The sequence below is a fragment of the Lampris incognitus genome, chromosome 19 (assembly GCF_029633865.1).
Source record: "Lampris incognitus isolate fLamInc1 chromosome 19, fLamInc1.hap2, whole genome shotgun sequence".
Taxonomy (NCBI): domain Eukaryota; kingdom Metazoa; phylum Chordata; class Actinopteri; order Lampriformes; family Lampridae; genus Lampris; species Lampris incognitus.
This window is the reverse complement of record NC_079229.1, coordinates 85,929-109,088: the sequence shown is the minus strand read 5'-3', so window position 1 is coordinate 109,088 and position 23,160 is coordinate 85,929. Positions and strand designations below refer to the sequence as shown.

Here is a 23,160-nt window from a genome sequence, read left to right as displayed (position 1 = left end):
TAATTTTATCCAAGTCTTTCACTCCGAGAAGCTTGGTACTTTCCATCAGCAATGCCATTGCCGTGGTTAGCTTGGCTACTGCGAAGAGTTCGTCTCTGTTGCTGTGGTATTCTCTGTGTCATTGTCTGCCTGAGCTGATAAAAACCTTACACTAAGCGAAACGTATAGAAAGAAACGTCCATTAATTTTATCCAAGACTTTCACTCCGAGAAGCTTGGTACTTTCCATCAGAAATGCCATTGCCGTGGTTAGCTTGGCTACTGCGAAGAGTTCATCTCTGTTGCTGTGGTATTCTCTGTGTCATTGTCTGCCTGAGCTGATAAAACCCTGACACTAAGCGAAACGTATAGAAAGAAACGTCCATTAATTTTATCCAAGACTTTACCTCCGAGAAGCTTGGTACTTTCCATCAGAAATGCCATTGCCGTGGTTAGCTTGGCTACTGCGAAGAGTTCGTCTCTGTTGCTGTGGTATTCTCTGTGCGATTGACTGCCTGAGCTGATAAAACCCTAACGCTAAGCGAAACATGTAGAAAGAGCTGTCCATTAATTTTATCCGTAACTTTCACTCCGAGAAGCTTGGTACTTTCCATCAGAAATGCCATTGCCGTGGTTAGCTTGGCTACTGCGAAGAGTTCATCTCTGTTGCTGTGGTATTCTCGGTGCGATTGTCTGCCTGAGCTGATAAAACCCTCACACTAAGCGAAACGTATAGAAAGAAACGTCCATTAATTTTATCCAAGACTTTAACTCCGAGAAGCTTGGTACTTTCCATCAGAAATGCCATTGCCGTGGTTAGCTTGGCTACTGCGAAGAGTTCGTCTCTGTTGCTGTGGTATTCTCTGTGCGATTGACTGCCTGAGCTGATAAAACCCTAACGCTAAGCGAAACATGTAGAAAGAGCTGTCCATTAATTTTATCCAAAACTTTCACTCCGAGAAGCTTGGTACTTTCCATCAGAAATGCCATTGCCGTGGTTAGCTTGGCTACTGCGAAGAGTTCATCTCTGTTGCTGTGGTATTCTCTGTGCGATTGTCTTCCTGAGCTGATAAAACCCTCACACTAAGCGAAACGTATAGAAAGAAACGTCCATTAATTTTATCCAAGACTTTAACTCCGAGAAGCTTGGTACTTTCCATCAGAAATGCCATTGCCGTGGTTAGCTTGGCTACTGCGAAGAGTTCGTCTCTGTTGCTGTGGTATTCTCTGTGCGATTGTCTGCCTGAGCTGATAAAACCCTTACACTAAGCAAAACCTAGAAAGAGCCGTCTATTAATTTTATCTAAGTCTTTCACTCCGAGAAGCTTGGTACTTTCCATCAGAAATGCCATTGCCGTGGTTAGCTTGGCTACTGCGAAGAGTTCGTCTCTGTTGCTGTGGTATTCTCTGTGCGATTGTCTGCCTGAGCTGATAAAACCCTTACACTAAGCAAAACCTAGAAAGAGCCGTCTATTAATTTTATCTAAGTCTTTCACTCCGAGAAGCTTGGTACTTTCCATCAGAAATGCCATTGCCGTGGTTAGCTTGGCTACTGCGAAGAGTTAGTCTGTTGCTGTGGTATTCTCTGTGCGATTGTCTTCCTGAGCTGATAAAACCCTTACACTAAGCGAAACATAAAGAGCCGTCCATTAATTATATCCAAGACTTTCACTCCGAGAAGCTTGGTACTTTCCATCAGAAATGCCATTGCCGGGTTAGCTTGGCTACTGCGAAGAGTTCGTCTCTGTTGCTGTGGTATTCTCTGTGCGATTGTCTGACTGAGCTGATAAAACCCTTACACTAAGCGAAACCTAGAAAGCGCCGTCCATTAATTTTATCCAAGTCTTTCACTCCGAGAAGCTTGGTACTTTCCATCAGCAATGCCATTGCCGTGGTTAGCTTGGCTACTGCGAAGAGTTCGTCTCTGTTGCTGTGGTATTCTCTGTGTCATTGTCTGCCTGAGCTGATAAAAACCTTACACTAAGCGAAACGTATAGAAAGAAACGTCCATTAATTTTATCCAAGACTTTCACTCCGAGAAGCTTGGTACTTTCCATCAGAAATGCCATTGCCGTGGTTAGCTTGGCTACTGCGAAGAGTTCATCTCTGTTGCTGTGGTATTCTCTGTGTCATTGTCTGCCTGAGCTGATAAAACCCTGACACTAAGCGAAACGTATAGAAAGAAACGTCCATTAATTTTATCCAAGACTTTACCTCCGAGAAGCTTGGTACTTTCCATCAGAAATGCCATTGCCGTGGTTAGCTTGGCTACTGCGAAGAGTTCGTCTCTGTTGCTGTGGTATTCTCTGTGCGATTGACTGCCTGAGCTGATAAAACCCTAACGCTAAGCGAAACATGTAGAAAGAGCTGTCCATTAATTTTATCCGTAACTTTCACTCCGAGAAGCTTGGTACTTTCCATCAGAAATGCCATTGCCGTGGTTAGCTTGGCTACTGCGAAGAGTTCATCTCTGTTGCTGTGGTATTCTCGGTGCGATTGTCTGCCTGAGCTGATAAAACCCTCACACTAAGCGAAACGTATAGAAAGAAACGTCCATTAATTTTATCCAAGACTTTAACTCCGAGAAGCTTGGTACTTTCCATCAGAAATGCCATTGCCGTGGTTAGCTTGGCTACTGCGAAGAGTTCGTCTCTGTTGCTGTGGTATTCTCTGTGCGATTGACTGCCTGAGCTGATAAAACCCTAACGCTAAGCGAAACATGTAGAAAGAGCTGTCCATTAATTTTATCCAAAACTTTCACTCCGAGAAGCTTGGTACTTTCCATCAGAAATGCCATTGCCGTGGTTAGCTTGGCTACTGCGAAGAGTTCATCTCTGTTGCTGTGGTATTCTCTGTGCGATTGTCTTCCTGAGCTGATAAAACCCTCACACTAAGCGAAACGTATAGAAAGAAACGTCCATTAATTTTATCCAAGACTTTAACTCCGAGAAGCTTGGTACTTTCCATCAGAAATGCCATTGCCGTGGTTAGCTTGGCTACTGCGAAGAGTTCGTCTCTGTTGCTGTGGTATTCTCTGTGCGATTGTCTGCCTGAGCTGATAAAACCCTTACACTAAGCAAAACCTAGAAAGAGCCGTCTATTAATTTTATCTAAGTCTTTCACTCCGAGAAGCTTGGTACTTTCCATCAGAAATGCCATTGCCGTGGTTAGCTTGGCTACTGCGAAGAGTTAGTCTGTTGCTGTGGTATTCTCTGTGCGATTGTCTTCCTGAGCTGATAAAACCCTTACACTAAGCGAAACATAAAGAGCCGTCCATTAATTATATCCAAGACTTTCACTCCGAGAAGCTTGGTACTTTCCATCAGAAATGCCATTGCCGGGTTAGCTTGGCTACTGCGAAGAGTTCGTCTCTGTTGCTGTGGTATTCTCTGTGCGATTGTCTGACTGAGCTGATAAAACCCTTACACTAAGCGAAACCTAGAAAGCGCCGTCCATTAATTTTATCCAAGTCTTTCACTCCGAGAAGCTTGGTACTTTCCATCAGCAATGCCATTGCCGTGGTTAGCTTGGCTACTGCGAAGAGTTCGTCTCTGTTGCTGTGGTATTCTCTGTGCGATTGTCTGACTGAGCTGATAAAACCCTCACACTAAGCGAAACGTATAGAAAGAAACGTCCATTAATTTTATCCAAGACTTTAACTCCGAGAAGCTTGGTACTTTCCATCAGAAATGCCATTGCCGTGGTTAGCTTGGCTACTGCGAAGAGTTCGTCTCTGTTGCTGTGGTATTCTCTGTGCGATTGTCTGCCTGAGCTGATAAAACCCTTACACTAAGCAAAACCTAGAAAGAGCCGTCTATTAATTTTATCTAAGTCTTTCACTCCGAGAAGCTTGGTACTTTCCATCAGAAATGCCATTGCCGGGTTAGCTTGGCTACTGCGAAGATTTCGTCTCTGTTGCTGTGGTATTCTCTGTGCGATTGTCTGACTGAGCTGATAAAACCCTTACACTAAGCGAAACCTAGAAAGCGCCGTCCATTAATTTTATCCAAGTCTTTCACTCCGAGAAGCTTGGTACTTTCCATCAGCAATGCCATTGCCGTGGTTAGCTTGGCTACTGCGAAGAGTTCGTCTCTGTTGCTGTGGTATTCTCTGTGTCATTGTCTGCCTGAGCTGATAAAAACCTTACACTAAGCGAAACGTATAGAAAGAAACGTCCATTTATTTTATCCAAGACTTTCACTCCGAGAAGCTTGGTACTTTCCATCAGAAATGCCATTGCCGTGGTTAGCTTGGCTACTGCGAAGAGTTCATCTCTGTTGCTGTGGTATTCTCTGTGTCATTGTCTGCCTGAGCTGATAAAACCCTCACACTAAGCGAAACGTATAGAAAGAAACGTCCATTAATTTTATCCAAGACTTTACCTCCGAGAAGCTTGGTACTTTCCATCAGAAATGCCATTGCCGTGGTTAGCTTGGCTACTGCGAAGAGTTCGTCTCTGTTGCTGTGGTATTCTCTGTGCGATTGTCTGCCTGAGCTGATAAAACCCTTACACTAAGCGAAACATAGAGCCGTCCATTAATTTTATCCAAGACTTTCACTCGGAGAAGCTTGGTACTTTTCCTCAGTAATGACATTGCCTTGGTTTGCTTCGCTTCCACGAAGACTTAGTTTCTGTTGCTATTGTATTTCTGCGGGATTGTCCGACTGAACATATAAAACCCTTACTGTAAGTGAAATATGTAGAATAGCCGTTCATTAATTTTATCCAAAACTTTCACTGCAAGAAACTTGATACTTTCCATCAGGAATGCCATTGCAATAGTTAGCTTGGCTACTACAAAGAGTTGGTCTCTGTTGCTGTGGTATTCTCTGTGCGATTGTCTGTCTGAGCTTATAAAACCCTTACACTAAGCGAAACGTATAGAAAGAAACGTCCAGTAATTTTATCCAAAACTTTTACTGTGAGAAGTTTGGTACTTTCCATCAGAAATGACATTGCCGTGGTTAGCTTGGCTACTGCGAAGAGTTCGTCTCTGTTGCTGTGGTATTCTCTGTGCGATTGTCTGCCTGAGCTGATAAAACCCTTACACTAAGCGAAACATAGAGCCGTCCATTAATTTTATCCAAGACTTTCACTCCGAGAAGCTTGGTACTTTCCATCAGAAATGCCATTGCCGTGGTTAGCTTGGCTACTGCGAAGAGTTCGTCTCTGTTGCTGTGGTATTCTCTGTGCGATTGTCTGCCTGAGCTGATAAAACCCTTACACTAAGCGAAACCTAGAAAGAGCCGTCTATTAATTTTATCTAAGTCTTTCACTCCGAGAAGCTTGGTACTTTCCATCAGAAATGCCATTGCCGTGGTTAGCTTGGCTACTGCGAAGAGTTCGTCTCTGTTGCTGTGGTATTCTCTGTGCGATTGACTGCCTGAGCTGATAAAACCCTAACGCTAAGCGACACATGTAGAAAGAGCTGTCCATGAATTTTATCCAAAACTTTCACTCCGAGTAGCTAGGTACTTTTCATCAGAAATGCCATTGCCGTGGTTAGCCTGGCTATTGCGAAGAGTTCGTCTCTGTTGCTGAGGTATTCTCTGTGCGATTGTCTGCCTGAGCTGATAAAACCCTTACACTAAGCGAAACATAGAGCCGTCCATTAATTTTATCCAAGACTTTCACCACGAGAAGCTTGGTACTTTCCATCAGAAATGCCATTGCTGTGGTTAGCTTGGCTACTGCGAAGAGTTCGTCTCTGTTGCTGTGGTATTCTCTGTGCGATTTTCTGCCTGAGCTGATAAAACCCTTAAGCTAAGCAAAACCTAGAAAGAGCCGTCTATTAATTTTATCTAAGCCTTTCACTCCGAGAAGCTTGGTACTTTCCATCCGAAATGCCATTGCCGTGGTTAGCTTGGCTACTGCGAAGAGTTCGTCTCTGTTGCTGTGGTATTCTCTGTGCGATTGACTGCCTGAGCTGATAAAACCCTAACGCTAAGCGAAACATGTAGAAAGAGCTGTCCATTAATTTTATCCGTAACTTTCACTCCGAGAAGCTTGGTACTTTCCATCAGAAATGCCATTGCCGTGGTTAGCTTGGCTACTGCGATGAGTTCATCTCTGTTGCTGTGGTATTCTCTGTGCGATTGTCTGCCTGAGCTGATAAAACCCTCACACTAAGCGAAACGTATAGAAAGAAACGTCCATTAATTTTATCCAAGAGTTTCACTCCGAGAAGCTTGGTACTTTCCATCAGAAATGCCATTGCCGTGGTTAGCTTGGCTACTGCGAAGAGTTCGTCTCTGTTGCTGTGGTATTCTCTGTGCGATTGTCTGCCTGAGCTGATAAAACCCTTACACTAAGCGAAACATAGAGCCGTCCATTAATTTTATCCAAGACTTAAACTCGGAGAAGCTTGGTACTTTCCATCAGAAATGCCATTGCCGTGGTTAGCTTGGCTACTGCGAAGAGTTCGTCTCTGTTGCTGTGGTATTCTCTGTGCGATTGACTGCCTGAGCTGATAAAACCCTAACGCTAAGCGAAACATGTAGAAAGAGTTGTCCATTAATTTTATCCAAAACTTGAACTCCGAGAAGCTTGGTACTTTCCATCAGAAATGCCATTGCTGTGGTTAGCTTGGCTACTGCGAAGAGTTCGTCTCTGTTGCTGTGGTATTCTCTGTGCGATTGACTGCCTGAGCTGATAAAACCCTAACGCTAAGCGAAACATGTAGAAAGAGCTGTCCATTAATTTTATCCAAAACTTTCACTCCGAGAAGCTTGGTACTTTCCATCAGAAATGCCATTGCCGTGGTTAGCTTGGCTACTGCGAAGAGTTCATCTCTGTTGCTGTGGTATTCTCTGTGCGATTGTCTGCCTGAGCTGATAAAACCCTCACACTAAGCGAAACGTATAGAAAGAAACGTCCATTAATTTTATCCAAGACTTTAACTCCGAGAAGCTTGGTACTTTCCATCAGAAATGCCATTGCCGTGGTTAGCTTGGCTACTGCGAAGAGTTCGTCTCTGTTGCTGTGGTATTCTCTGTGCGATTGTCTGCCTGAGCTGATAAAACCCTTACACTAAGCAAAACCTAGAAAGAGCCGTCTATTAATTTTATCTAAGTCTTTCACTCCGAGAAGCTTGGTACTTTCCATCAGAAATGCCATTGCCGTGGTTAGCTTGGCTACTGCGAAGAGTTCGTCTCTGTTGCTGTGGTATTCTCTGTGCGATTGTCTGCCTGAGCTGATAAAACCCTTACACTAAGCGAAACATAGAGCCGTCCATTAATTTTATCCAAGACTTTCACTCGGAGAAGCTTGGTACTTTTCCTCAGTAATGACATTGCCTTGGTTTGCTTCGCTTCCACGAAGACTTAGTTTCTGTTGCTATTGTATTTCTGCGGGATTGTCCGACTGAACATATAAAACCCTTACTGTAAGTGAAATATGTAGAATAGCCGTTCATTAATTTTATCCAAAACTTTCACTGCAAGAAACTTGATACTTTCCATCAGGAATGCCATTGCAATAGTTAGCTTGGCTACTACAAAGAGTTGGTCTCTGTTGCTGTGGTATTCTCTGTGCGATTGTCTGTCTGAGCTTATAAAACCCTTAAACTAAGCGAAACGTATAGAAAGAAACGTCCAGTAATTTTATCCAAAACTTTTACTGTGAGAAGTTTGGTACTTTCCATCAGAAATGCCATTGCCGTGGTTAGCTTGGCTACTGCGAAGAGTTAGTCTGTTGCTGTGGTATTCTCTGTGCGATTGTCTGCCTGAGCTGATAAAACCCTTACACTAAGCGAAACATAAAGAGCCGTCCATTAATTTTATCCAAGACTTTCACTCCGAGAAGCTTTGTACTTTCCATCAGAAATGCCATTGCCGTGGTTAGCTTGGCTACTGCGAAGAGTTCGTCTCTGTTGCTGTGGTATTCTCTGTGCGATTGTCTGCCTGAGCTGATAAAACCCTTACACTAAGCGAAACCTAGAAAGAGCCGTCTATTAATTTTATCTAAGCCTTTCACTCCGAGAAGCTTGGTACTTTCCATCAGAAATGCCATTGCCGTGGTTAGCTTGGCTACTGCGAAGAGTTCGTCTCTGTTGCTGTGGTATTCTCTGTGCGATTGTCTGCCTGAGCTGATAAAACCCTTACACTAAGCGAAACATAGAGCCGTCCATTAATTTTATCCAAGACTTTCACTCGGAGAAGCTTGGTACTTTTCCTCAGTAATGACATTGCCTTGGTTTGCTTCGCTTCCACGAAGACTTAGTTTCTGTTGCTATTGTATTTCTGCGGGATTGTCCGACTGAACATATAAAACCCTTACTGTAAGTGAAATATGTAGAATAGCCGTTCATTAATTTTATCCAAAACTTTCACTGCAAGAAACTTGATACTTTCCATCAGGAATGCCATTGCAATAGTTAGCTTGGCTACTACAAAGAGTTGGTCTCTGTTGCTGTGGTATTCTCTGTGCGATTGTCTGTCTGAGCTTATAAAACCCTTAAACTAAGCGAAACGTATAGAAAGAAACGTCCAGTAATTTTATCCAAAACTTTTACTGTGAGAAGTTTGGTACTTTCCATCAGAAATGCCATTGCCGTGGTTAGCTTGGCTACTGCGAAGAGTTAGTCTGTTGCTGTGGTATTCTCTGTGCGATTGTCTGCCTGAGCTGATAAAACCCTTACACTAAGCGAAACATAAAGAGCCGTCCATTAATTTTATCCAAGACTTTCACTCCGAGAAGCTTTGTACTTTCCATCAGAAATGCCATTGCCGTGGTTAGCTTGGCTACTGCGAAGAGTTCGTCTCTGTTGCTGTGGTATTCTCTGTGCGATTGTCTGCCTGAGCTGATAAAACCCTTACACTAAGCGAAACCTAGAAAGAGCCGTCTATTAATTTTATCTAAGCCTTTCACTCCGAGAAGCTTGGTACTTTCCATCAGAAATGCCATTGCCGTGGTTAGCTTGGCTACTGCGAAGAGTTCGTCTCTGTTGCTGTGGTATTCTCTGTGCGATTGTCTGCCTGAGCTGATAAAACCCTTACACTAAGCGAAACATAGAGCCGTCCATTAATTTTATCCAAGACTTTCACTCGGAGAAGCTTGGTACTTTTCCTCAGTAATGACATTGCCTTGGTTTGCTTCGCTTCCACGAAGACTTAGTTTCTGTTGCTATTGTATTTCTGCGGGATTGTCCGACTGAACATATAAAACCCTTACTGTAAGTGAAATATGTAGAATAGCCGTTCATTAATTTTATCCAAAACTTTCACTGCAAGAAACTTGATACTTTCCATCAGGAATGCCATTGCAATAGTTAGCTTGGCTACTACAAAGAGTTGGTCTCTGTTGCTGTGGTATTCTCTGTGCGATTGTCTGTCTGAGCTTATAAAACCCTTACACTAAGCGAAACGTATAGAAAGAAACGTCCAGTAATTTTATCCAAAACTTTTACTGTGAGAAGTTTGGTACTTTCCATCAGAAATGCCATTGCCGTGGTTAGCTTGGCTACTGCGAAGAGTTAGTCTGTTGCTGTGGTATTCTCTGTGCGATTGTCTGCCTGAGCTGATAAAACCCTTACACTAAGCGAAACCTAAAGAGCCGTCCATTAATTATATCCAACACTTTCACTCCGAGAAGCTTGGTACTTTCCATCAGAAATGCCATTGCCGGGTTAGCTTGGCTACTGCGAAGAGTTCGTCTCTGTTGCTGTGGTATTCTCTGTGCGATTGTCTGCCTGAGCTGATAAAACCCTTACACTAAGCGAAACCTAAAGAGCCGTCCATTAATTATATCCAAGACTTTCACTCCGAGAAGCTTGGTACTTTCCATCAGAAATGCCATTGCCGGGTTAGCTTGGCTACTGCGAAGAGTTCATCTCTGTTGCTGTGGTATTCTCTGTGTCATTGTCTGCCTGAGCTGATAAAACCCTGACACTAAGCGAAACGTATAGAAAGAAACGTCCATTAATTTTATCCAAGACTTTACCTCCGAGAAGCTTGGTACTTTCCATCAGAAATGCCATTGCCGTGGTTAGCTTGGCTACTGCGAAGAGTTCGTCTCTGTTGCTGTGGTATTCTCTGTGCGATTGACTGCCTGAGCTGATAAAACCCTAACGCTAAGCGAAACATGTAGAAAGAGCTGTCCATTAATTTTATCCAAAACTTTCACTCCGAGAAGCTTGGTACTTTCCATCAGAAATGCCATTGCCGTGGTTAGCTTGGCTACTGCGAAGAGTTCATCTCTGTTGCTGTGGTATTCTCTGTGCGATTGTCTGCCTGAGCTGATAAAACCCTCACACTAAGCGAAACGTATAGAAAGAAACGTCCATTAATTTTATCCAAGACTTTAACTCCGAGAAGCTTGGTACTTTCCATCAGAAATGCCATTGCCGTGGTTAGCTTGGCTACTGCGAAGAGTTCGTCTCTGTTGCTGTGGTATTCTCTGTGCGATTGACTGCCTGAGCTGATAAAACCCTAACGCTAAGCGAAACATGTAGAAAGAGCTGTCCATTAATTTTATCCAAGACTTTCACTCCGAGAAGCTTGGTACTTTCCATCAGAAATACCATTGCCGTGGTTAGCTTGGCTTCTGCGAAGAGTTCATCTCTGTTGCTGTGGTATTCTCTGTGCGATTGTCTGCCTGAGCTGATAAAACCCTCACACTAAGCGAAACGTATAGAAAGAAACGTCCATTAATTTTATCCAAGACTTTAACTCCGAGAAGCTTGGTACTTTCCATCAGAAATGCCATTGCCGTGGTTAGCTTGGCTACTGCGAAGAGTTGGTCTCTGTTGCTGTGGTATTCTCTGTGCGATTGTCTGCCTGAGCTGATAAAACCCTTACACTAAGCAAAACCTAGAAAGAGCCGTCTATTAATTTTATCTAAGTCTTTCACTCCGAGAAGCTTGGTACTTTCCATCAGAAATGCCATTGCCGTGGTTAGCTTGGCTACTGCGAAGAGTTCGTCTCTGTTGCTGTGGTATTCTCTGTGCGATTGTCTGCCTGAGCTGATAAAACCCTTACACTAAGCGAAACATAGAGCCGTCCATTAATTTTATCCAAGACTTTCACTCGGAGAAGCTTGGTACTTTTCCTCAGTAATGACATTGCCTTGGTTTGCTTCGCTTCCACGAAGACTTAGTTTCTGTTGCTATTGTATTTCTGCGGGATTGTCCGACTGAACATATAAAACCCTTACTGTAAGTGAAATATGTAGAATAGCCGTTCATTAATTTTATCCAAAACTTTCACTGCAAGAAACTTGATACTTTCCATCAGGAATGCCATTGCAATAGTTAGCTTGGCTACTACAAAGAGTTGGTCTCTGTTGCTGTGGTATTCTCTGTGCGATTGTCTGTCTGAGCTTATAAAACCCTTACACTAAGCGAAACGTATAGAAAGAAACGTCCAGTAATTTTATCCAAAACTTTTACTGTGAGAAGTTTGGTACTTTCCATCAGAAATGCCATTGCCGTGGTTAGCTTAGCTACTGCGAAGAGTTAGTCTGTTGCTGTGGTATTCTCTGTGCGATTGTCTGCCTGAGCTGATAAAACCCTTACACTAAGCGAAACATAAAGAGCCGTCCATTAATTATATCCAAGACTTTCACTCCGAGAAGCTTGGTACTTTCCATCAGAAATGCCATTGCCGGGTTAGCTTGGCTACTGCGAAGAGTTCGTCTCTGTTGCTGTGGTATTCTCTGTGCGATTGTCTGACTGAGCTGATAAAACCCTTACACTAAGCGAAACCTAGAAAGCGCCGTCCATTAATTTTATCCAAGTCTTTCACTCCGAGAAGCTTGGTACTTTCCAACAGCAATGCCATTGCCGTGGTTAGCTTGGCTACTGCGAAGAGTTCGTCTCTGTTGCTGTGGTATTCTCTGTGTCATTGTCTGCCTGAGCTGATAAAAACCTTACACTAAGCGAAACGTATAGAAAGAAACGTCCATTAATTTTATCCAAGACTTTCACTCCGAGAAGCTTGGTACTTTCCATCAGAAATGCCATTGCCGTGGTTAGCTTGGCTACTGCGAAGAGTTCATCTCTGTTGCTGTGGTATTCTCTGTGTCATTGTCTGCCTGAGCTGATAAAACCCTGACACTAAGCGAAACGTATAGAAAGAAACGTCCATTAATTTTATCCAAGACTTTACCTCCGAGAAGCTTGGTACTTTCCATCAGAAATGCCATTGCCGTGGTTAGCTTGGCTACTGCGAAGAGTTCGTCTCTGTTGCTGTGGTATTCTCTGTGCGATTGTCTGCCTGAGCTGATAAAACCCTTACACTAAGCAAAACCTAGAAAGAGCCGTCTATTAATTTTATCTAAGTCTTTTACTCCGAGAAGCTTGGTACTTTCCATCAGAAATGCCATTGCCGTGGTTAGCTTGGCTACTGCGAAGAGTTCGTCTCTGTTGCTGTGGTATTCTCTGTGCGATTGTCTGCCTGAGCTGATAAAACCCTTACACTAAGCGAAACATAAAGAGCCGTCCATTAATTATATCCAAGACTTTCACTCCGAGAAGCTTTGTACTTTCCATCAGAAATGCCATTGCCGTGGTTAGCTTGGCTACTGCGAAGAGTTCGTCTCTGTTGCTGTGGTATTCTCTGTGCGATTGTCTGCCTGAGCTGATAAAACCCTTACACTAAGCGAAACCTAGAAAGAGCCGTCTATTAATTTTATCTAAGCCTTTCACTCCGAGAAGCTTGGTACTTTCCATCAGAAATGCCATTGCCGTGGTTAGCTTGGCTACTGCGAAGAGTTCGTCTCTGTTGCTGTGGTATTCTCTGTGCGATTGTCTGCCTGAGCTGATAAAACCCTTACACTAAGCAAAACCTAGAAAGAGCCGTCTATTAATTTTATCTAAGTCTTTCACTCCGAGAAGCTTGGTACTTTCCATCAGAAATGCCATTGCCGTGGTTAGCTTGGCTACTGCGAAGAGTTCGTCTCTGTTGCTGTGGTATTCTCTGTGCGATTGTCTGCCTGAGCTGATAAAACCCTTACACTAAGCGAAACATAGAGCCGTCCATTAATTTTATCCAAGACTTTCACTCGGAGAAGCTTGGTACTTTTCCTCAGTAATGACATTGCCTTGGTTTGCTTCGCTTCCACGAAGACTTAGTTTCTGTTGCTATTGTATTTCTGCGGGATTGTCCGACTGAAAATATAAAACCCTTACTGTAAGTGAAATATGTAGAATAGCCGTTCATTAATTTTATCCAAAACTTTCACTGCAAGAAACTTGATACTTTCCATCAGGAATGCCATTGCAATAGTTAGCTTGGCTACTACAAAGAGTTGGTCTCTGTTGCTGTGGTATTCTCTGTGCGATTGTCTGTCTGAGCTTATAAAACCCTTACACTAAGCGAAACGTATAGAAAGAAACGTCCAGTAATTTTATCCAAAACTTTTACTGTGAGAAGTTTGGTACTTTCCATCAGAAATGCCATTGCCGTGGTTAGCTTGGCTACTGCGAAGAGTTAGTCTGTTGCTGTGGTATTCTCTGTGCGATTGTCTTCCTGAGCTGATAAAACCCTTACACTAAGCGAAACATAAAGAGCCGTCCATTAATTATATCCAAGACTTTCACTCCGAGAAGCTTGGTACTTTCCATCAGAAATGCCATTGCCGGGTTAGCTTGGCTACTGCGAAGAGTTCGTCTCTGTTGCTGTGGTATTCTCTGTGCGATTGTCTGACTGAGCTGATAAAACCCTTACACTAAGCGAAACCTAGAAAGCGCCGTCAATTAATTTTATCCAAGTCTTTCACTCCGAGAAGCTTGGTACTTTCCATCAGCAATGCCATTGCCGTGGTTAGCTTGGCTACTGCGAAGAGTTCGTCTCTGTTGCTGTGGTATTCTCTGTGTCATTGTCTGCCTGAGCTGATAAAAACCTTACACTAAGCGAAACGTATAGAAAGAAACGTCCATTAATTTTATCCAAGACTTTCACTCCGAGAAGCTTGGTACTTTCCATCAGAAATGCCATTGCCGTGGTTAGCTTGGCTACTGCGAAGAGTTCATCTCTGTTGCTGTGGTATTCTCTGTGTCATTGTCTGCCTGAGCTGATAAAACCCTGACACTAAGCGAAACGTATAGAAAGAAACGTCCAATAATTTTATCCAAGACTTTACCTCCGAGAAGCTTGGTACTTTCCATCAGAAATGCCATTGCCGTGGTTAGCTTGGCTACTGCGAAGAGTTCGTCTCTGTTGCTGTGGTATTCTCTGTGCGATTGACTGCCTGAGCTGATAAAACCCTAACGCTAAGCGAAACATGTAGAAAGAGCTGTCCATTAATTTTATCCGTAACTTTCACTCCGAGAAGCTTGGTACTTTCCATCAGAAATGCCATTGCCGTGGTTAGCTTGGCTACTGCGAAGAGTTCATCTCTGTTGCTGTGGTATTCTCGGTGCGATTGTCTGCCTGAGCTGATAAAACCCTCACACTAAGCGAAACGTATAGAAAGAAACGTCCATTAATTTTATCCAAGACTTTAACTCCGAGAAGCTTGGTACTTTCCATCAGAAATGCCATTGCCGTGGTTAGCTTGGCTACTGCGAAGAGTTCGTCTCTGTTGCTGTGGTATTCTCTGTGCGATTGACTGCCTGAGCTGATAAAACCCTAACGCTAAGCGAAACATGTAGAAAGAGCTGTCCATTAATTTTATCCAAAACTTTCACTCCGAGAAGCTTGGTACTTTCCATCAGAAATGCCATTGCCGTGGTTAGCTTGGCTACTGCGAAGAGTTCATCTCTGTTGCTGTGGTATTCTCTGTGCGATTGTCTGCCTGAGCTGATAAAACCCTCACACTAAGCGAAACGTATAGAAAGAAACGTCCATTAATTTTATCCAAGACTTTAACTCCGAGAAGCTTGGTACTTTCCATCAGAAATGCCATTGCCGTGGTTAGCTTGGCTACTGCGAAGAGTTCGTCTCTGTTGCTGTGGTATTCTCTGTGCGATTGTCTGCCTGAGCTGATAAAACCCTTACACTAAGCAAAACCTAGAAAGAGCCGTCTATTAATTTTATCTAAGTCTTTCACTCCGAGAAGCTTGGTACTTTCCATCAGAAATGCCATTGCCGTGGTTAGCTTGGCTACTGCGAAGAGTTCGTCTCTGTTGCTGTGGTATTCTCTGTGCGATTGTCTGCCTGAGCTGATAAAACCCTTACACTAAGCGAAACATAGAGCCGTCCATTAATTTTATCCAAGACTTTCACTCGGAGAAGCTTGGTACTTTTCCTCAGTAATGACATTGCCTTGGTTTGCTTCGCTTCCACGAAGACTTAGTTTCTGTTGCTATTGTATTTCTGCGGGATTGTCCGACTGAACATATAAAACCCTTACTGTAAGTGAAATATGTAGAATAGCCGTTCATTAATTTTATCCAAAACTTTCACTGCAAGAAACTTGATACTTTCCATCAGGAATGCCATTGCAATAGTTAGCTTGGCTACTACAAAGAGTTGGTCTCTGTTGCTGTGGTATTCTCTGTGCGATTGTCTGTCTGAGCTGATAAAACCCTTACACTAAGCGAAACGTATAGAAAGAAACGTCCAGTAATTTTATCCAAAACTTTTACTGTGAGAAGTTTGGTACTTTCCATCAGAAATGCCATTGCCGTGGTTAGCTTGGGTACTGCGAAGAGTTAGTCTGTTGCTGTGGTATTCTCTGTGCGATTGTCTTCCTGAGCTGATAAAACCCTTACACTAAGCGAAACATAAAGAGCCGTCCATTAATTATATCCAAGACTTTCACTCCGAGAAGCTTGGTACTTTCCATCAGAAATGCCATTGCCGGGTTAGCTTGGCTACTGCGAAGAGTTCGTCTCTGTTGCTGTGGTATTCTCTGTGCGATTGTCTGACTGAGCTGATAAAACCCTTACACTAAGCGAAACCTAGAAAGCGCCGTCCATTAATTTTATCCAAGTCTTTCACTCCGAGAAGCTTGGTACTTTCCATCAGCAATGCCATTGCCGTGGTTAGCTTGGCTACTGCGAAGAGTTCGTCTCTGTTGCTGTGGTATTCTCTGTGTCATTGTCTGCCTGAGCTGATAAAAACCTTACACTAAGCGAAACGTATAGAAAGAAACGTCCATTAATTTTATCCAAGACTTTCACTCCGAGAAGCTTGGTACTTTCCATCAGAAATGCCATTGCCGTGGTTAGCTTGGCTACTGCGAAGAGTTCATCTCTGTTGCTGTGGTATTCTCTGTGTCATTGTCTGCCTGAGCTGATAAAACCCTGACACTAAGCGAAACGTATAGAAAGAAACGTCCATTAATTTTATCCAAGACTTTACCTCCGAGAAGCTTGGTACTTTCCATCAGAAATGCCATTGCCGTGGTTAGCTTGGCTACTGCGAAGAGTTCGTCTCTGTTGCTGTGGTATTCTCTGTGCGATTGACTGCCTGAGCTGATAAAACCCTAACGCTAAGCGAAACATGTAGAAAGAGCTGTCCATTAATTTTATCCGTAACTTTCACTCCGAGAAGCTTGGTACTTTCCATCAGAAATGCCATTGCCGTGGTTAGCTTGGCTACTGCGAAGAGTTCATCTCTGTTGCTGTGGTATTCTCGGTGCGATTGTCTGCCTGAGCTGATAAAACCCTCACACTAAGCGAAACGTATAGAAAGAAACGTCCATTAATTTTATCCAAGACTTTAACTCCGAGAAGCTTGGTACTTTCCATCAGAAATGCCATTGCCGTGGTTAGCTTGGCTACTGCGAAGAGTTCGTCTCTGTTGCTGTGGTATTCTCTGTGCGATTGACTGCCTGAGCTGATAAAACCCTAACGCTAAGCGAAACATGTAGAAAGAGCTGTCCATTAATTTTATCCAAAACTTTCACTCCGAGAAGCTTGGTACTTTCCATCAGAAATGCCATTGCCGTGGTTAGCTTGGCTACTGCGAAGAGTTCATCTCTGTTGCTGTGGTATTCTCTGTGCGATTGTCTTCCTGAGCTGATAAAACCCTCACACTAAGCGAAACGTATAGAAAGAAACGTCCATTAATTTTATCCAAGACTTTAACTCCGAGAAGCTTGGTACTTTCCATCAGAAATGCCATTGCCGTGGTTAGCTTGGCTACTGCGAAGAGTTCGTCTCTGTTGCTGTGGTATTCTCTGTGCGATTGTCTGCCTGAGCTGATAAAACCCTTACACTAAGCAAAACCTAGAAAGAGCCGTCTATTAATTTTATCTAAGTCTTTCACTCCGAGAAGCTTGGTACTTTCCATCAGAAATGCCATTGCCGTGGTTAGCTTGGCTACTGCGAAGAGTTCGTCTCTGTTGCTGTGGTATTCTCTGTGCGATTGTCTGCCTGAGCTGATAAAACCCTTACACTAAGCGAAACATAGAGCCGTCCATTAATTTTATCCAAGACTTTCACTCGGAGAAGCTTGGTACTTTTCCTCAGTAATGACATTGCCTTGGTTTGCTTCGCTTCCACGAAGACTTAGTTTCTGTTGCTATTGTATTTCTGCGGGATTGTCCGACTGAACATATAAAACCCTTACTGTAAGTGAAATATGTAGAATAGCCGTTCATTAATTTTATCCAAAACTTTCACTGCAAGAAACTTGATACTTTCCATCAGGAATGCCATTGCAATAGTTAGCTTGGCTACTACAAAGAGTTGGTCTCTGTTGCTGTGGTATTCTCTGTGCGATTGTCTGTCTGAGCTTATAAAACCCTTACACTAAGCGAAACGTATAGAAAGAAACGTCCAGTAATTTTATCCAAAACTTTTACTGTGAGAAGTTTGGTACTTTCCATCAGAAATGCCATTGCCGTGGTTAGCTTGGCTACTGCGAAGAGTTAGTCTGTTGCTGTGGTATTCTCTGTGCGATTGTCTGCCTGAGCTGATAAAACCCTTACACTAAACGAAACATAAAGAGCCGTCCATTAATTATATCCAAGACTTTCACTCCGAGAAGCTTGGTACTTTCCATCAGAAATGCCATTGCCGGGTTAGCTTGGCTACTGCGAAGATTTCGTCTCTGTTGCTGTGGTATTCTCTGTGCGATTGTCTGACTGAGCTGATAAAACCCTTACACTAAGCGAAACCTAGAAAGCGCCGTCCATTAATTTTATCCAAGTCTTTCACTCCGAGAAGCTTGGTACTTTCCATCAGCAATGCCATTGCCGTGGTTAGCTTGGCTACTGCGAAGAGTTCGTCTCTGTTGCTGTGGTATTCTCTGTGTCATTGTCTGCCTGGGCTGATAAAAACCTTACACTAAGCGAAACGTATAGAAAGAAACGTCCATTAATTTTATCCAAGACTTTCACTCCGAGAAGCTTGGTACTTTCCATCAGAAATGCCATTGCCGTGGTTAGCTTGGCTACTGCGAAGAGTTCATCTCTGTTGCTGTGGTATTCTCTGTGTCATTGTCTGCCTGAGCTGATAAAACCCTCACACTAAGCGAAACGTATAGAAAGAAACGTCCATTAATTTTATCCAAGACTTTACCTCCGAGAAGCTTGGTACTTTCCATCAGAAATGCCATTGCCGTGGTTAGCTTGGCTACTGCGAAGAGTTCGTCTCTGTTGCTGTGGTATTCTCTGTGCGATTGTCTGCCTGAGCTGATAAAACCCTTACACTAAGCGAAACATAGAGCCGTCCATTAATTTTATCCAAGACTTTCACTCGGAGAAGCTTGGTACTTTTCCTCAGTAATGACATTGCCTTGGTTTGCTTCGCTTCCACGAAGACTTAGTTTCTGTTGCTATTGTATTTCTGCGGGATTGTCCGACTGAACATATAAAACCCTTACTGTAAGTGAAATATGTAGAATAGCCGTTCATTAATTTTATCCAAAACTTTCACTGCAAGAAACTTGATACTTTCCATCAGGAATGCCATTGCAATAGTTAGCTTGGCTACTACAAAGAGTTGGTCTCTGTTGCTGTGGTATTCTCTGTGCGATTGTCTGTCTGAGCTTATAAAACCCTTACACTAAGCGAAACCTAGAAAGAGCCGTCTATTAATTTTATCTAAGCCTTTCACTCCGAGAAGCTTGGTACTTTCCATCAGAAATGCCATTGCCGTGGTTAGCTTGGCTACTGCGAAGAGTTCGTCTCTGTTGCTGTGGTATTCTCTGTGCGATTGTCTGCCTGAGCTGATAAAACCCTTAAGCTAAGCAAAACCTAGAAAGAGCCGTCTATTAATTTTATCCAAGTCTTTCTCCCCGAGAAGCTTGGTACTTTCCATCAGAAATGCCATTGCCGTGGTTAGCTTGGCTACTGCGAAGAGTTCATCTCTGTTGCTGTGGTATTCTCTGTGCGATTGTCTGCCTGAGCTGATAAAACCCTCACACTAAGCGAAACGTATAGAAAGAAACGTCCATTAATTTTATCCAAGACTTTAACTCCGAGAAGCTTGGTACTTTCCATCAGAAATGCCATTGCCATGGTTAGCTTGGCTACTGCGAAGAGTTCGTCTCTGTTGCTGTGGTATTCTCTGTGCGATTGTCTGCCTGAGCTGATAAAACCCTTACACTAAGCAAAACCTAGAAAGAGCCGTCTATTAATTTTATCTAAGTCTTTCACTCCGAGAAGCTTGGTACTTTCCATCAGAAATGCCATTGCCGTGGTTAGCTTGGCTACTGCGAAGAGTTCGTCTCTGTTGCTGTGGTATTCTCTGTGCGATTGTCTGCCTGAGCTGATAAAACCCTTACACTAAGCGAAACATAAAGAGCCGTCCATTAATTTTATCCAAGACTTTCACTCCGAGAAGCTTGGTACTTTCCATCAGAAATGCCATTGCCGTGGTTAGCTTGGCTACTGCGAAGAGTTCGTCTCTGTTGCGGTGGTATTCTCTGTGTGATTGTCTGCCTGAGCTGATAAAACCCTTACACTAAGCGAAACGTATAGAAAGAAACGTCCATTAATTTTATCCAAGACTTTCACTCCGAGAAGCTTGGTACTTTCCATCAGAAATGCCATTGCCGTGGTTAGCTTGGCTACTGCGAAGAGTTCGTCTCTGTTGCTGTGGTATTCTCTGTGCGATTGTCTGCCTGAGCTGATAAAACCCTTACACTAAGCGAAACATAGAGCCGTCCATTAATTTTATCCAAGACTTTCACTCCGAGAAGCTTGGTACTTTCCATCAGAAATGCCATTGCTGTGGTATTCTCTGTGCGATTGACTGCCTGAGCTGATAAAACCCTAACGCTAAGCGAAACCTGTAGAAAGAGCTGTCCATTAATTTTATCCAAAACTTTCACTCCGAGAAGCTTGGTACTGTCCATCAGAAATGCCATTGCCTTGGTTAGCTTGGCTACTGCGAAGAGTTCGTCTCTGTTGCTGTGGTATTCTCTGTGCGATTGTCTGCCTGAGCTGATAAAACCCTTACACTAAGCTAAACATATAGAAAGAATCGTCCATTAATTTTATCCAAGACTTTCACTCCGAGAAGCTTGGTACTTTCCATCACAAATGCCATTGCCGTGGTTAGCTCTGCTACTGCGAAGAGTTCGTCTCTGTTGCTGTGGTATTCTCTGTGCGATTGTCTGCCTGAGATGATGAAACCCTTACCCCAACCGTAACCGAAAGATATAGAGCCATCCGTTACGTTTAGCAAAACCTAATCCTACTTTCGGGGATAAGTTCTTTTAGTTTTATCGTGAGAAATGTTTTTCTAAAGTGAGTTCCGCCACCCACGATGATGAGCTGGGGTGCTTCTTCCTGAGCGCTAATGTGGTACAGAGAAGTGGTTTAATCACAAGCTCTGTGCCTTAGATGATGTTCAATGTTCCTTTCATGGGAGCATCAAGAGAAGGGGCATGTTCTGAGTGGTAAAAAGGAAAAAAGTGCAGAAATTCATCAATTTGATCTAAACCTTAGTCTTAACTCTTAAAACATTAAATTGCAATTGCAGAAAAATTAAATTTAAAAAACACTTGTATGTTCCAAACCCCACCAACAACATTTCAAGTTTAAAACGGGATAAAGTAATCAAGATATAAGACAATGGGAGATCAGTTGTAACGAATAAACACCCAAATTGCCCCTAGACTTAACCAATCAAACTCTATCCCTAACCGTAATCTTTGGGGTATTTCTAATCCAGCACTTGGGCATTGGCGGAGGTGCTCAGTTGACATGTGTTGGCTCTGGCATTCAACCCTAACCATAAAGTTAACCTAGTATTTTCAATCTGAAATGCCCTTGCCGTGGTTAGCTTGGCTACCGCGAAGAGTTGGTCTCTGTTGCTGTGGTATTCTCTGTGCGATTGACTGCCTGAGCTGTCAAGACGCTAAGCGAAACATGTAGAAAGAGCCGTCCATTAATTTTATCCAAAACTTTCACTCCGAGAAGCTTGCTACTTTCCATCAGAAATGCCATTGCCGTGGTTAGCTTGGCTACTGCGAAGAGTTCGTCTCTGTTGCTGTGGTATTCTCTGTGCGATTGTCTGACTGAGCTGATAAAACCCTTACACTAAGCGAAACCTAGAAAGAGCCGTCCATTAATTCTATCCAAGTCTTTCACTCCGAGAAGCTTGGTACTTTCCATCAGAAATGCCATTGCCGTGGTTAGCTTGGCTACTGCGAAGAGTTCGTCTCTGTTGCTGTGGTATTCTCTGTGCGATTGACTGCCTGAGCTGATAAAACCCTAACGCTAAGCGAAACATGTAGAAAGAGCGGTCCATTAATTTTATCCAAAACTTTCACTCCGAGAAGCTTGGTACTTTCCATCAGAAATGCCATTGCCGTGGTTAGCTAGGCTACTGTGAAGAGTTCATCTCTGTTGCTGTGGTATTCTCTGTGTCATTGTCTGCCTAAGCTGATAAAACCCTTACACTAAGCGAAATATGTGGAAAGAGCTGTCCAGTAATTTTATCTAAAACTTTCACTCAGAGAATCTTGATACTTTTCCTCAGTAATGACATTGCCTTGGTTTGCTTCGCTTCCACGAAGAGTGAGTTTCTGTTGCTATTGTATTTCTGCGGGATTGTCCGACTGAACATATAAAACCCTTACTGTAAGTGAAATATGTAGAATAGCCGTTCATTAATTTTATCCAAAACTTTCACTGAATGAAACTTGATACTTTCCATCAGGAATGCCATTGCCGTGGTTAGCTTGGCTACTGCGAAGAGTTCGTCTCTGTTGCTCTGGTATTCTCTGTGCGATTGTCTGACTGAGCTGATAAAACCCTTACACTAAGCGAAACCTAGAAAGAGCCGTCCATTAATTCTATCCAAGTCTTTCACTCCGAGAAGCTTGGTACTTTCCATCAGAAATGCCATTGCCGTGGTTAGCTTGGCTACTGCGAAGAGTTCGTCTCTGTTGCTGTGGTATTCTCTGTGCGATTGACTGCCTGAGCTGATAAAACCCTAACGCTAAGCGAAACATGTAGAAAGAGCTGTCCATGAATTTTATCCAAAAGTTTCACTCGGAGTAGCTAGGTACTTTCCATCAGAAATGCCATTGCCGTGGTTAGCCTGGCTATTGCGAAGAGTTCGTCTCTGTTGCTGTGGTATTCTCTGTGCGATTGTCTGCCTGAGCTGATAAAACCCTTACACTAAGCGAAACCTAGAAAGAGCCGTCTATTAATTTTATCTAAGCCTTTCACTCCGAGAAGCTTGGTACTTTCCATCAGAAATGCCATTGCCGTGGTTAGCTTGGCTACTGCGAAGAGTTCGTCTCTGTTGCTGTGGTATTCTCTGTGCGATTGTCTGCCTGAGCTGATAAAACCCTTAAGCTAAGCAAAACCTAGAAAGAGCCGTCTATTAATTTTATCCAAGTCTTTCTCCCCGAGAAGCTTGGTACTTTCCATCAGAAATGCCATTGCCGTGGTTAGCTTGGCTACTGCGAAGAGTTCGTCTCTGTTGCTGTGGTATTCTCTGTGCGATTGTCTGCCTGAGCTGATAAAACCCTTACACTAAGCAAAACCTAGAAAGAGCCGTCTATTAATTTTATCTAAGTCTTTCACTCCGAGAAGCTTGGTACTTTCCATCAGAAATGCCATTGCCGTGGTTAGCTTGGCTACTGCGAAGAGTTCGTCTCTGTTGCTGTGGTATTCTCTGTGCGATTGTCTGCCTGAGCTGATAAAACCCTTACACTAAGCGAAACATAAAGAGCCGTCCATTAATTTTATCCAAGACTTTCACTCCGAGAAGCTTGGTACTTTCCATCAGAAATGCCATTGCCGTGGTTAGCTTGGCTACTGCGAAGAGTTCGTCTCTGTTGCGGTGGTATTCTCTGTGTGATTGTCTGCCTGAGCTGATAAAACCCTTAC

The 23,160-nt window shown here is 43.2% G+C and overlaps 1 non-coding gene across 1 annotated transcript; it reads left to right on the top strand.

Annotated features, from left to right (window-relative positions):
• The first annotated feature begins 20,503 nt into the window (after positions 1 to 20,503).
• LOC130130195 (small nucleolar RNA U3) lies at positions 20,504 to 20,716 on the top strand. The gene has a single exon (XR_008812113.1). It is a non-coding gene; the product is annotated as a small nucleolar RNA U3 (small nucleolar RNA).
• Positions 20,717 to 23,160: the final 2,444 nt, after the last annotated feature.